General features: G+C 44.5%; 1 long non-coding RNA gene across 5 annotated transcripts in view; it reads left to right on the top strand.

Annotated features, from left to right (window-relative positions):
- Positions 1 to 14930, top strand: part of LOC132382281 (uncharacterized) — a 48017-nt gene that overhangs the window by 19001 nt on the left and 14086 nt on the right. For all 5 annotated transcript variants that reach the window (XR_009508268.1, XR_009508267.1, XR_009508264.1 and 2 more), the window contains exon 3: positions 13328 to 13494. This is a non-coding gene — a long non-coding RNA (uncharacterized LOC132382281). The remainder of the gene's footprint in view (positions 1 to 13327; positions 13495 to 14930) is intronic.

Below are 14930 nucleotides of genomic sequence, written 5' to 3'. Positions count from 1 at the left end.
CAGAAAAACACAACAAAATAGGAGCCCCTCGAGCCCGCCTACTCATTCAATGTGATCATGCCTGCCCTGCGCCCCCTCCCCTCAAATCCTCCACTGATCCACTCCTTCAAAATATACAAAATGATCCAGCCTCCAAAACCTCTGGGGGAAGGGGAAGAGAATTACCCCTCCAAGAGAAGGGGATTTTATGTCCTTCTGTTTTAAATTCCAGCTCTTCTTCAGCTCTCCTATCCCCTCTCAGATTCATCCCACCCCCTCCACTCACCTACCTTCCCTTTCACCCAGTCTCATCTATCACCTGTACTACTCCCCCTCTCCTCCCTCTTATTCTGGCTCCTTCCCCTTTCCTTTTCAGTCCTGGTGAAGGGCCTTGGCCTCAGTTCATTCCCCTCCACAGATTCTGCCTGATCTGCTGAACTCTTCCAGCATTTAGTGTTGCTTATTTTGCAGGCACATGCTCTTGCTTGTGGCTCTCAACATCTATCCTGTTTAGCCTTTGTAATGCCTGATATGTTTGGTCATGCCCTCTTGTAGTTGCCCCAAGGAGAGCATTGTAACTGGTTGCATCACCGTCTGGTATGGAGGGGTAACTACACAGCACAGGAAGAAGCTGCAGAGGGTTGTAAACTCAGCCGGCTCCATCATGGGCACTGGCCTCCCCAACATTGAGGACACCTTCAAAAGGCGATGCCTCAAGAAGACGGCATCCGTCATAAAGCATCCCCATCACCCCGAACATGCCCTCTTCTCATTGTTACCCTCAGTGGGGAGATACAGGAGCCTGAAGACACACACTCACGTCTCAGGAACAGCTTCATCCACTCCGCCATCAGATTTCTGAATGGATAACGAACTCTTGAACACTACCTCAATATTTAAAAAAAAATTTTTGCTCTCTTTTTGCACTACTTATTTAATTTAATTATATATATATATATATCTCAACATCTTGTAATTTATAGGTTATTTCCAATTAAGGGAAATAACAAATTCTGTTTAACTCCTGAAAGCACTGACATTTCTCCAGCTTTATGGGAGTGCCTTCTCTGATCACCAGATCTCAATTTCAGAACACAAGGGTTGAAGCCAGATTTCACCAAGTTACAGTGAAGTTTAAGACTGGGTGATGCCCCCACAGAGGGCTTAGGAGTCTCTTTCAATGTACATTCAGGTGAACTCCTTCTTAGGCAGAGAAAAGTGCGTAGTCAAAGTCAAAGTATATTTTTTTATCACTAATTTTTATTGCAACGCCAACAAATTACATTCAATACAACCAGTTGCCGATTACATTTTGATTGTTTAAAAGTCAAAGTAAATTTATTGTCAAAGTACATGTATGTTATCATATACTACCCTGAGATTCACTTGCTTGCATGAATTTTCAGGAAAATAAAGAACTACAAAGGACAAACTTCATTGTATGTGATCAATAAGTTTGTCTGTGAATTGGACAGAGTGAAGGGACAGGTCAGGAGGAGGTATTGCTCAGTGCTGCCATCTAGTGACTTTTGCTGGACAGTGCATACTATGTTATGAGGCAAGGGCAGAATTTCATTTGGTTCCTTAGATTGTGAAGTCAAGTGGCAGGCAATCTGTTTGGATTCATGAACCTGCCTCCGGACTGTGCAAAGTACCAAAAGATAAGAAGAAAGCTAATCCAGAAACTGATCTATTCAGACTGAAGCCCTGACTGCACAGATTGGAAGGAAACTACATGGCAGGCTGTCATAGTGTCCAAGAACACTACAGCAGAGAAACAGGCCCTTTGGCCCATCTAGTCTGTGGCGAACTGTTATTCTTGCTAATCCCAGTGACCTGCACCTGGACCATAGCCCTCCATACCCCTCCCATCCATGTGCCTATCCAAGCTTCTGTTAAATGCTGAAATGCTAAATCAAAAACACATCCACCATTTCCACCCGCAGTTCATTCCACTCTCTCACCACCCTCTGAGTGAAACAGATCCTCCTCTTAAATATTTCACTTTTCACCCTTAGCCCATGACCTCTAGTTCTGATCTCATCTAACCTCGGTGGAAAAAGCCTGTTTGCATTTACTCTATCTATACCCCTCATAATTTTGTATACCTCTCCCAAATCTCCCCTCATTCTCTTAAACTCCAGGGAATAAAGTCTCCCATGCGGGACCTTGTAAACGGCCTTGCTGAAGTCCATGTAGACAACATCCATTGCCTTTCCTTCATCAGCTTTCTTGGTAACTTCCTCGAAAAGCTCTATAAGATTGGTGAATATGATGTGCCGCCATGAAGCCATGTTGACTATCTCTCATCAGGCCATCTGGCCTAGAACCCACTACTTTGTAATTGTAGCAACCATTATGTTGGCCTACTTCATCCCAGCTTGATGTAAAATCCAGGAGATTAAGTCTGAAGTACAAACAGAAAATACCTGAATCATACAGCAGCAGCTATGGAGACAGTGAGGGAGGTCAATGTCTAAGGTTACTTCTTTTGCACTAGCATAACTGTGGTGAACTACATATACCTGTCTGGACCCCCCCCCCCCCGCTGACTGCTCCTGTGGCTCCTCCCACAGACCCCTGTATAAAGGCGATTGGGGCCTGAGCCCGGCCTCTCAGTCTCCAGGATGTAGTATGGTGGTCACTCACTGCTTGTTCCTTCTTTCAGTCAATAAAAGTCGATATCTCGCCTTACGTCTCAGAGTGAGTTATTGATGGTGCATCAATAACATATTAGGAATCAGCCATAACTACGTCAGTTGTGTACAGAGTGACCCTTGTATTAATAAGACAGAGGAAATACTTGGTGAAATATTTGGCCACATTCCAATATTGTGGTGTAGGTCCTGTGGGTTAGTCTGAGAGAATTTGATATTTATTTTCTTGCCACTGTCCCAGCGGCACACACGCACAGTCCTTTAACCTCAGGACTTGCCCAGCAGACTCGCAAAGATACACTGACTTTGTCAGTGAACTCACAGGGATTTGCAGATATTGGGCCTTTATCTTTCCCAGCAGTCTCATGGATTTGCGGACAATAGGGTTTTGACTTCCCCAGTGGAATGGCAGAGATTCACAGACATTGGGCCTTCGACTTCCCCAGTGGAATGGCAGACATTCACAGACATTGGGCCTTCGACTTCCCCAGTGGAATGGCAGAGATTCACAGACATTGGGCCTTCGACTTCCCCAGTGGAATGGCAGAGATTCACAGACATTGGGCCTTCGACTTCCCCAGTGGAATGGCAGAGATTCACAGACATGGGGCCTTTGACTTCCCCAGTGGAATGGCAGAGATTCACAGACATTGGGCCTTCGACTTCCCCAGTGGAATGGCAGACATTCACAGACACTGGGCCTTCGACTTCCCCAGTGGAATGGCAGAGATTCACAGACATTGGGCCTTCGACTTCCCCAGTGGAATGGCAGACATTCACAGACATTGGGCCTTCGACTTCCCCAGTGGAATGGCAGAGATTCACAGACATTGGGCCTTCGACTTCCCCAGTGGAATGGCAGAGATTCACAGACATGGGGCCTTTGACTTCCCCAGTGGAATGGCAGAGATTCACAGACATTGGGCCTTCGACTTCCCCAGTGGAATGGCAGAGATTCACAGACATTGGGCCTTCGACTTCCCCAGTGGAATGGCAGAGATTCACAGACATTGGGCCTTCGACTTCCCCAGTGGAATGGCAGAGATTCACAGACATGGGGCCTTTGACTTCCCCAGTGGAATGGCAGAGATTCACAGACATTGGGCCTTCGACTTCCCCAGTGGAATGGCAGACATTCACAGACACTGGGCTTTCGACTTCCCCAGTGGAATGGCAGAGATTCACAGACATTGGGCCTTCGACTTCCCCAGTGGAATGGCAGACATTCACAGACATTGGGCCTTCGACTTCCCCAGTGGAATGGCAGAGATTCACAGACATTGGGCCTTCGACTTCCCCAGTGGAATGGCAGAGATTCACAGACATGGGGCCTTTGACTTCCCCAGTGGAATGGTAGAGATTCACAGACATTGGGCCTTCGACTTCCCCAGTGGAATGGCAGAGATTCACAGACATGGGGCCTTTGACTTCCCCAGTGGAATGGCAGACATTCACAGACATTGGGCCTTCGACTTCCCCAGTGGAATGGCAGAGATTCACAGACATTGGGCCTTCGACTTCCCCAGTGGAATGGCAGAGATTCACAGACATTGGGCCTTTGACTTCCCCAGTGGAATGGCAGAGATTCACAGACATTGGGCCTTTGACTTCCCCAGTGGAATGGCAGACATTCACAGACATTGGGCCTTCGACTTCCCCAGTGGAATGGCAGAGATTCACAGACATTGGGCCTTTGACTTCCCCAGTGGAATGGCAGAGATTCACAGACATTGGGGTTCTAGCCATTGATCCTCATCTTCCAGACATCTAATTGACGTTTGGCCTTTGTGCTGGACTTCTGACTGACCTTCAGCTCTTGACCTTCGCTATTGATACAGGACTCACCGGTGATGACAAATGAAGACCCTGGGTGAGGACCCAAACTCTAGGCCCCGAGCTCCAGACTCACCTACGACGGGACCACGTGTGTCCTTGCTGCTTGCTCATCCAGGCTGAAGAACAGCTTCTATCCGACTGTCATCAGATTCTTGATCGGACTTCTTGTACGATAAAATGGATTCTTAGCCTAACAATCTACCTGGTTATGATCTCACACCTTATCGTTTACCTGCACTGCACTCTGTCTGTAGCCTCTACACTTTACTCTGCCTTGTTATTGTTTCCCCTTATTCTAGCTCAGTGCACTGTGTAATGATTTGATCTATTTTTGTTTATTTAGAGATACAGCGCGGTAACAGGCCCTTCTAGCCCAACGAGCCCACGCTGCCCCATCACACCGATGTGACCAATGAACCCACCAACCCGTACGTCTTTGAGGAAAGTGGAGCACCCGGCGGAAGCCCACGCAGTCACGGGGAGAACAAACAGATTTCTTACAGATGATGTAGGAATTGTACCGGGATCGCCGGCACTGTGAAATGTTACACAAACGCTACAGTGCCCCCTGCCCCTGTCTGTACAAACAGTGTGTAGAACAAGCTGTAGCACAGTACTTCAGGCAATAATAAACCAATACCGATGTCAATACATTCTCAAATAACATACACAAAGTGCTGGAGGAACTCAGCAGGTCAGGCAGCATCTACAGAGGAGAATAAACAGCTGACAGTTTGTGCCAAGGCCCTTCATCAGGACTGTCCTCTGATAACCTGGGTACACCACCCCAGAACTCCTCTCAGACCGAATGAGTAAATGTCACGTCATTTTCAATATTTTGGAGCAGCCTTGATAGCGTAATAGAAGATTTGATGCAATAGATTTGCATCAGAATTTGCAAGTACAGGTTTGGACTGGTGATCGGTTTGTGACTATCAGATGTATCAAAATATTATGAAAAGCCTTTGTCTGTGTGTGATCCAGGCAGATGATAGTACGTCAAGGTAGTAAAAAGATGAATAGAATGCAAATTCATTTGTTTATCAATGAAAGGCTGCACCCAATTTGCGCTTTCTTTCATTGATTCTGTAACGGCTAATAGATTTATTGAGTATGCCCACAAGAAAAGGAATCTCAGGGCTGTACGTGGTGACATTCATGCACTGTGACCGTTGTGCCTGACAGCAGGGAGGAGAAGAAACAACAAATGATATTAGACCTGATTCTCAGATTGTCCAGGGTGAGTGGGGGACATTGACTCTGTCGACAGTTTTCTGAGGTAGGGGGAGTGCCCTGGCCTACCAGAGCAACAGATGCCATCTCATTGGCTTCTTCAAGCAACCTGAAACATCTGGACAGCAAAGATGCATACATCAGGAAGCTCCTTATCGATTACAGCTCAGCCCTTAAAACCATCATCTCCTCTAAACTAATCAGTAAACTCTGAGACCTGGGCTTTAAAACCCCCCTGTGGAATTGGATCTTGGATTTCCTCACTTGCAAACCTCAGGCAATTCAAATTGATAAAAGCATCTTCTCCACAATCTCCATCAGCACAGGAGCACTGTGGGATGTGTCCTTAGACCCTGCTCCACTCACTTTACACCCATGACTGTGTGTCTAAGTACAGCTCCAACACCATATTCAGGTTCGCTAATGACACCACTGGTGTGGGCTGTATCGAAGGTGGTGATGAATCAGCACACAGGAGGGAGATTGAGAACTTGGCTGAGTGGTGTAATAACAACAACCTCTCACCCACTATCAGCGAGACCAAGGAGCTAGTTGTAGACTTCAGGAGAGGGAAACCAGGGGCCGAAGAGTCAGTCTTCATCAGAGGATCCGAGGCGGAGAGGGTCAGTAACTTCAAACTCCTGAGTGTCATTATTTCCAGATTTTTTTGTTTTTAATGACCCAACTTCCTGATCCATATAGCCTTCACCTTCTGGTGCAACACACAAAAAATGCTGGAGGAACTCAACAGGTCAGGGTATCTGCGGAGAGGAGTAAATGGCTGAAGTTTCAGGATAAGAGATCAGTCCTGGTGAAGGTCTTGGACTGAAAACACAGACTGTTTATTTCATGGCCTGCTGAGTTCCTCCAGCATTTTGTGTGTGTGTTGCTCCAGATTTTCAGCATCTGCAGAATCTCTTGTGCTTTTTTTCTTTCAGCTTCTGGTGCAGGTTTAGTGAAATACACTCCAGTTACTTTACTGGGTACACTGGTACCTGCTTGTTAGTGCAAATATCCAATCAGCCAATCACGTGGCAGCAATTCAATGCATAAAAGCATGCAGACATGGTCAAGAGGTTCAGTTGTTGTTCAGACCAAACATCAGAATGGAGAAGAAATGTGACCTAAGTGACTTTGACCAGAGAATGATTGTTGGTGCCAGATGGGGTGGTTTGAGTATCTCAGAAACTGCTAGCATAAGAAATTCTGTAGATGCTGGAAATCCAGAGCAACACACACAAAATGCTGGAGGAACTCAGCAGGTCAGGCAGTATCTATGGAAAAGTTGAAGTTTTAGGACAAGACTGGAAAGGACTGAAAAGGAAGGGGGGAACTTAGAATAAGAAGGTGAGGGGAGAGGAGGAGCGGGGGAAATGAAGAGCTGAGAAGTTGATTGGTGTGGGTAGAAAACCACGGAGGAAAGGGAAGGGGGAGGAGCAGCAGAGGGAGGTGATGGTCAGGTAAGGAGTTAAGGTGAGAGAGAGAAACTGGAACGGGGAATGGTGAAGGAGGGCAAGGGGGAACAGCTACCACAAGTTCGAGAAATTGATATTCACACCATCAGGTTGGAGGCTACCCAGACAGATGGTGAAGGTTTTGCTCCTCCAACATGAGTGTGGCCTCATCCTGGCAGTAGAGGAGGCCGTGGACTGGCACGTCAGAATAAGAATGAGAAATAGAATTGAAATGGGTGGCCACCAGCGAAGCAGTCTCCCAATCTACGTTTGTCTCACGGATACACAGGAGGCCACACCGGGAGCACCAGATACAGTAGATGACCCCAACAGATTCGCAGGTGAGATGTTGCCTCACCTGGAAGGACTGCTCGGGCCTCTGAATGGTAGTGAGGGAGGAGGTGTAGGGGCAGGTGTGGCACTTGTTCTGCTCGCAAGGAGAAATGCCAGGAGGGAGATCGGTAGGGAGGGATGAGTGGACAAGGGAGCGATCTATGTCGAAAGTGGAAAGTTGGTGTGGGTGCGGGAAAGTTGTGGTTGATGGTGGGTTCCCATTGGAGATGGTGGAAGTTAAGAAGAATTTTGTGCTGAAAATGACTGGGGTGGTAGGTGAGGACAAGAGGAACCCTATCCCTGGTGTGGTGGCGGGAGGATAGAGTGAGGGCAGGTGTGTGCGAAATGGAAGAGATGCAGGTGAGGGCTGCATTGATGGTGAAGGAAGGAAAGCTCCTTTATCTAAAGAAAGTGCTGATCTCCTGGGATTTTCACACACAAATCTCTATAGTTTACAGAGAATGGTGTGAAATACAAAAACACCTTGTTAATGAGAGGGGTCAGAGGAGAGTGGCCAGACTGGTTCAAACTGACAGGAAGGTGACAGTAAATCACATCACCACACGTTACAACAGTGGTGTGCAGAAGAGCATCTCTGAATGCACAGCATGTTGAACTTTGAAATGGATGGACTACAGCAGCAGAAGATGATGAACACACACTCAGTGGCCACTTTATCAGATTCAGAAGGTAGCCAATAAAGTGGCCACTGAGTGTAATCCAGATTCCAATCGGGATATTTCACTATGGTACTTGAAATACTTTCCAAATCCAGAAAACAATTGGAGATGATTCCCATTGATCACAAGAGAATGCAAGTTTTGTTCTTTGTGCTTCTATTTTCAGATTTTCTTTTGAACCAGATGTCTGCAATGTTCTGTGTGGAGTTGGTGGATATCCTGGGGGGGCCACGGTGGCATACTTACTGCCTGTTATGCTGCTGGCATTTAGGGTAGGTGGCATACTTACTGCCTGTTATGCTGCTGGCATTTAGGGTAGCAATGAAGGCCCTCCATCTCTGTCTGTCCTTGGCCACACTCAGATGTAGAAGGGTTCTTTACTGTTGTTTCCATAACAATTTTGTTTTACTAGTCAGGATTGTTAGCCCTGAGCTGAACCCCCAAACCTGGGGGACCAGTGGACCACTCTTAGTCTGACCTCTGCCCTTTGACCTGTTTGGCATGGCGACCCTACCAGGAGTCAAAGTACAAGGCCTTTACTCCAGCTAACATAGCTCTTTGGATCATTGAGACACCCAAACCTCCGAACTGTGACAAGAAGGGCCAAGGTAGCAAAATACAACATTATTACAGCTCAGTGTGTTGGCGTTCAGAGTTCAATTCCGCCACAGTCTGTAAGGAGTTTGTACATTCTCCCTGTGAACCGGGTGTGTTTCCTCCAGGTGCTCTGGTTTCCTCTCACAGTCCAAAGACAAACCGGTTAGTAGGTTAATTGGTCATTATAATTTGTCCTGTGGTTAGGGTAGGGTTAAATAGGTGGGTTGCTGGGTGCTGTGGCTTGTTGGGCTGGAAAGGCCTGTCTCTCTTTGTATCTCTACATAAAAATAACATTTAAAATATCTTTAGTGTATGCATTTGCAATTTCATGAAGTACTAAGGCAGGAGTACAAGCTTCGAAAAGTACTCAAGTGACATCAGTTGCCACAGAATAAATTACCCAGAGAGAGACATTCAAATGATCAAATGTTGAATTTCACGCATCAGAGACAGAGGCATTGCTTCTAATCTTATATTAGAAGTAGTTACACCCACACTTCTCGATAGAAGCTCCTCTGAGAATGATTGTTTACTTTTAATCCTAATCGTTTGCAATATAATTGAATTCTTTATTGAACACTATAAACCATCGAAACTCCTGTGAAAGGAGGAGGGTTGGGCATAGGGCTAGCAAAACTATCCTGTTAAAAACTGCATTCCCCAAATTTTATTCTGTCCCCTCAAAGGGTACACAGAACATGGAACACAAAACATAGAACTCAGAACATAGAACAGGAATAGTTCAGCAAAATGTTGTGGTGAGCTTAAATTAGGAATTAAATGGCCAGCTAAATTTTTCTGCCCACACATTGCCCATATTCTTCCATTTTCATGACATTCATGTGCCTGCCTACCTGCCTCACCACTACCTCTGGCAGTGAATTCCAGGCACTGTGTAACTCCATCATGGATATTTAAAGCCTGGCTGTGATAGGAGGACAACTGGGCATGGGTTTAGCAACACCATCCCATAAAAAACCGGAGCTACAGAAATGCCAATAGGAGCTCCTCTCCATCCTGGGAGAGGAAGGATCTTCGCCGAGAAGACGAATGAAGTCGTGTGGTGAGATCCGCTAGTCAGTGGAAGCCACAGGGTCATCTGCCATGCAGGACCACCAGCAGACTGGCCCAGGACAGAGGACTGGTGAGCTGTTGTTGGCAGCCTATACACCAGTAAGGATGAAGAAGAAGAATAGCCCTTAACTCGGCAGAGGAGTTATCGGGGCACCGTCGTGACGGTGTATCCGTAGCAAGCTATTCTTGTTTTTACGAGGCCGAGTTGCTAACTCGACGCTCAACCCGACTTGGATTCGAACTCGGGAACCTTCGCTCCGGAGTCCGGCGCTGATACTATTGCGCCACCAAGCAGGTCTACCCCAGTAAGGGCAATGGGTTTAACTGAACTGAACTGATGAACCATCAAACAAAAACACAGCGAAGGAATGAGTAACGAGGTTTGAAATGATGATAGCGGCTAGTGTAACGCTATTACAGCATGGGGCTTTGGATTTCTGAGTTCAATCTCGGCATCCTCTCTCAGGAGTCTGTTCCGGGTAGGTTGATTGGTCATTGTGCATTGTCCCATGATTAGATTAGGGTTAAATCAAAGGTTGTTGGGGTACAGGGCAGTGCAGCTTGATAGCCAGAAAGGTCTATTTCACGCTGTATCTCTGAATAAATAGATAAATAAATAAATCGAAAGATTTTAACCCACTTTCATTTACAATACATTGATTTGATATAAATACACATTCCACTGATTCATTGGTGAGAGGTTGGTTTCAAAGTTTTAAATTAATTTTATTATCAAAGAATGTATATGTCACCATTTACTACCCTGAGATTTATTTTCTTGCAGGCATTCACAGTAGAACAAAGAAATACAATAAAATCAATAAAAACTACACAAAGACTGACAAACGTCCAATGTGCAAAAGAAGACAAACTATGCAAATATAAAAAAATAAATAAGTGATAAATAATACTGAGAACATGAGTTGTAGAGTCCTTAAAATCAAGCTGATAGGTTGTGGAATCTGTAGTGTTGAGGTGAACAAAGTTATCCACACTGGTTCAGGAGTTTGATGGTTGAGGTGTAATAACTGTTCCTGAACCTGGTGGTTTTGGACCTAAAGCTCCTGTGCCTCCTGTCTAATGGCAGCGGCAAGTTGAGAGCATGGCCTGGATGGTGGTGGGGGGAATGTTGCTATCCTGTGGCAGCTCTCCATGTAGATGTGGAGAGGGCTCTCTCTGCGATGGACTAGGCCATATCCATCACCAGTTGTTGGACTTTCCACTCTTTGGCATTGGTTATTTCCATACCAGGCTGTGATGAAATCATTGGGGGTTAGACTCCAATCTGCATCTGTAGAAAATTGCCAAAGTTTTACTGCAGATGTCATGCAGAATCTGTGCAACCTTCTCAGAAAGGAGTCACAGCCCCAGACTCATCAGGGCAATACATAAAATTATTTCAGTACCTTGCAAAAGTCTTAGATACCCTAGCTATATATGTATGCCGAAGACTTTAGCACAGTATTGTATATATATATATAAAAAATATGTAATGCAAAAAGAGAAATCTAGTGTGCATGGGTTCAGTATACATTTAGAAATCTGATGGCAGAGGGGAAGAATCTGTCCTAAAACACTGAAAGTGTGTCTTCAGGCTCATGTATCTCCTCCCTGATGGTAGCAATGAGAAGAGGGTATGTCCTGGGTGATGGGGGTCCTCAATAATGACTGCTGCAATTCTGAGGATGTTACACAGAAATACCAAAGGCATGTGTAAAGAAAATAATGAAATGTGGTTAAATTTTCATACTCCAGATCAATCTATGAATTCTCCAGATCAGTCTGTACAATATTCATTCTCCAGATCAGTCTATGCAAAATTCATTCTCCAGATCAGTCTGTGCAATATTCATTCTCCAGATCAGTCCGTGCAATATTCATTCTCCAGATCAATCTGTGCAATAGTCATTCTCCAGATCAATCCGTGCAATAGTCATTCTCCGGATCAGTCTGTGCAATAGTCATTCTCCGGATCAGTCTGTGCAATAGTCATTCTCCAGATCAGTCTGTGCAATATTCATTCTCCAGATCAGTCCGTGTAATATTCATTCTCCAGATCAGTCCGTGTAATATTCATTGTCCAGATCAGTCCGTGCAATAGTCATTCTCCAGATCAGTCCGTGCAATAGTCATTCTCCAGATCAGTCTGTGTAATATTCATTCTCCAGATCAGTCCGTGTAATATTCATTCTCCAGATCAGTCTATGCAATATTCATTCTCCAGATCAGTCTGTACAATATTCATTCTCCAGATCAGTCTGTATAATATTCATTCTCCAGATCAGTCTGTTTAACATTCATTCTCCAGATCAGTCTGTGCAACAGTCATTCTCCAGATCAGTCTGTGCAATATTCATTCTCCAGATCAGTCTGTGCAATATTCGTTCTCCAGATCAGTCTGTGCAAAATTGGTTCTCCAGATCAGTCCGTGCAATATTCGTTCTCCAGATCAGTCCGTGTAATAGTCATTCTCCAGATCAGTCCGTGTAATAGTCATTCTCCAGATCAGTCAGTGCAATATTCATTCTCCAGATCAGTCCGTGTAATATTCATTCTCCAGATCAGTCTGTGCAATATTCATTCTCCAGATCAATCTGAGTAATATTCATTCTCCAGATCAGTCTGTGCAATATTCATTCTCCAGATCAGTCTGTGCAATATTCATTCTCCAGATCATTCTGTGTAATATTCATCCTCCAGATCAGTCTGTGTAATATTCATTCTCCAGATCAGTCCGTGCAATAGTCATTCTCCAGATCAGTCTGTGTAATATTCATTGTCCAGATCAGTCTGTGTAATATTCATTCTCCAGATCAGTCTGTGCAATATTCATTCTCCAGATCAGTCTGTGCCATATTCATTCTCCAGATCAGTCTGTGCAATATTCATCCTCCAGATCAGTCCGTGCAATATTCATTCTCCAGATCAGTCCGTGTAATATTCATTCTCCAGATCAGTCTGTGTAATATTCATTCTCCAGATCAGTCTGTGTAATATTCATTCTCCTGATCAGTCCGTGCAATGTTCATTCTCCAGATCAGTCTGTGCAATATTCATTCTCCAGATCAGTCCGAGTAATATTCATTCCCCAGATCAGTCTGTGCAATATTCATTCTCCAGATCAGTCTGTGTAATATTCATTCTCCAGATCAGTCCGTGCAATAGTCATTCTCCAGATCAGTCTGTGTAATATTCATTCTCCAGATCAGTCTGTGCAATATTCATTCTCCAGATCAGTCTGTGTAATATTCATTCTCCAGATCAGTCTGTGTAATATTCATTCTCCAGATCAGTCTGTGCAATAGTCATTCTCCAGATCAGTCTGTGTAATATTCATTCTCCAGATCAGTCTGTGTAATATTCATTCTCCAGATCAGTCTGTGTAATATTCATTTTCCAGATCAGTCCATGCGATATTCATTCTCCAGATCAGTCTGTGTAATATTCAATCTCCAGATCAGTCTGTGTAATATTCATTTTCCAGATCAGTCCATGCGATATTCATTCTCCAGATCAGTCCTTCATTGGGAAAGTCATCCCTACCATTGAGCACATCTATTTGGAGTGCGGTTGCAGGAAAGCATCATCTATCATCAGGGATCCCCACCACCCAGACCATGTTCTCTCCTCGCTGCTGCCATTATAAACAAGGTACAACACTTGTTCTCGATATTATTTATTACTCACCTGTGTATTATCATTTGCTTGTTGTTATTTTTCTCTTTACAGGATTTTCCATCTTTGCACATTGATTGTCAGTCTTTCATTGATTCTATTGCCTCTTTGTATTTAGTATGAATGTCCACAGGAAAGTGAATCTCCGAGTGTCATAGATACGTGCTTTGATAATAAATTTACTTTGAACTTTAATCACTGTTCTCTGACAGTTAATCCATCTCACTGCTGAGTTACCACCATCAATCAGTTTCTTTCCAATGCCTGGAAACCACAAACTACACGGCTACTTAGAATTCCCTTACATACAGAATTCTCTTTGATCCTCAGTTGCTGACTTCCTGTCCGCACTTTGCAATTCTGCATGCATTAGATTTCTCAGAATCAGAATCAGACTGATATTTTGTCGTGATATTTGTTGTTTTGCAAAAGCAGTGCAGTACATAATAAAAATATATAAATTACAATAAGAAATACACACATATAATATGTATATGTATGTATTTCTTATTGTAATTTATCTATATACATAAGTATATATGGGAAGTTGATTGGTGAAAGAGATGGAGGACTGGAGAAGGAGGAGTGTAATAGGAGAGGACAAATGGAAGAAGGAAGACATGGAAGAAAGAAAAGGGGGAAGGAGCTCCAGAGGGAGGTGATGGGCAGGCAAGGAAATGAGATCAGAGAGGGAAAAGGGGATGGGGAATGGTGATGGAGGGGGGGTGCGTCCGGGCATTACCAGAAGTTTGAGAAATGGATGTTCATGCTGTTACGAACCCCGTAACTGGGTCACTTACCAGCAAAGATAGAGAGGTCCGTTGAAGTCTGATGGTACTATTTTAACAGTATTTATTGATAAAAATACATAAAATAATATCAATGCAAACATACAGATGTTATACGTCATCAATACTAAATCTAAAAGCGCGGGTATAATAATAATCAATAAGAAATAGCTCTATCGTTGTCTGGGGGATAATGTATTGTCTGATGGAAATATAAAAGTCACTGTTAGTTCGTTCAAGCTGCAGCATTTTGGTTTGAGAGAAAGACGGGTTAAAACTTGCCCAGTCCTTTTATGATGTCAATCCTTCAAGAGTCGTTGGGAGTTGGTTTCCCCGTTGTTAGCTAAAAGCTGTTCTTCTGTGGTAAAGGACACCGGTTCCGGGGCAAATGGAACCGGACGCACGTGGCCTCCCCACTGGCTTCCGCTATTACGGGATCGCTAGTGTTTCTTCTGGTGCGTCTGAGGTGCTGTTCCCACAGACCCTCTTTTATCCTGACTCACAGTGTCTCAGATGTCAATCAGGTTGAGATGATGCAATCTCTCCACCAACCTCCCTCTCGGTTCATTGCCTGGGGCTTCGATGCATCGTACAGGATGCAATACACAAGTCCCTCTCCAAGAG

The sequence above is a fragment of the Hypanus sabinus genome, chromosome 27 (assembly GCF_030144855.1).
Source record: "Hypanus sabinus isolate sHypSab1 chromosome 27, sHypSab1.hap1, whole genome shotgun sequence".
Classification (NCBI taxonomy): Eukaryota; Metazoa; Chordata; class Chondrichthyes; order Myliobatiformes; family Dasyatidae; genus Hypanus; species Hypanus sabinus.
This window is presented reverse-complemented; position numbering and strand designations above follow the sequence as displayed.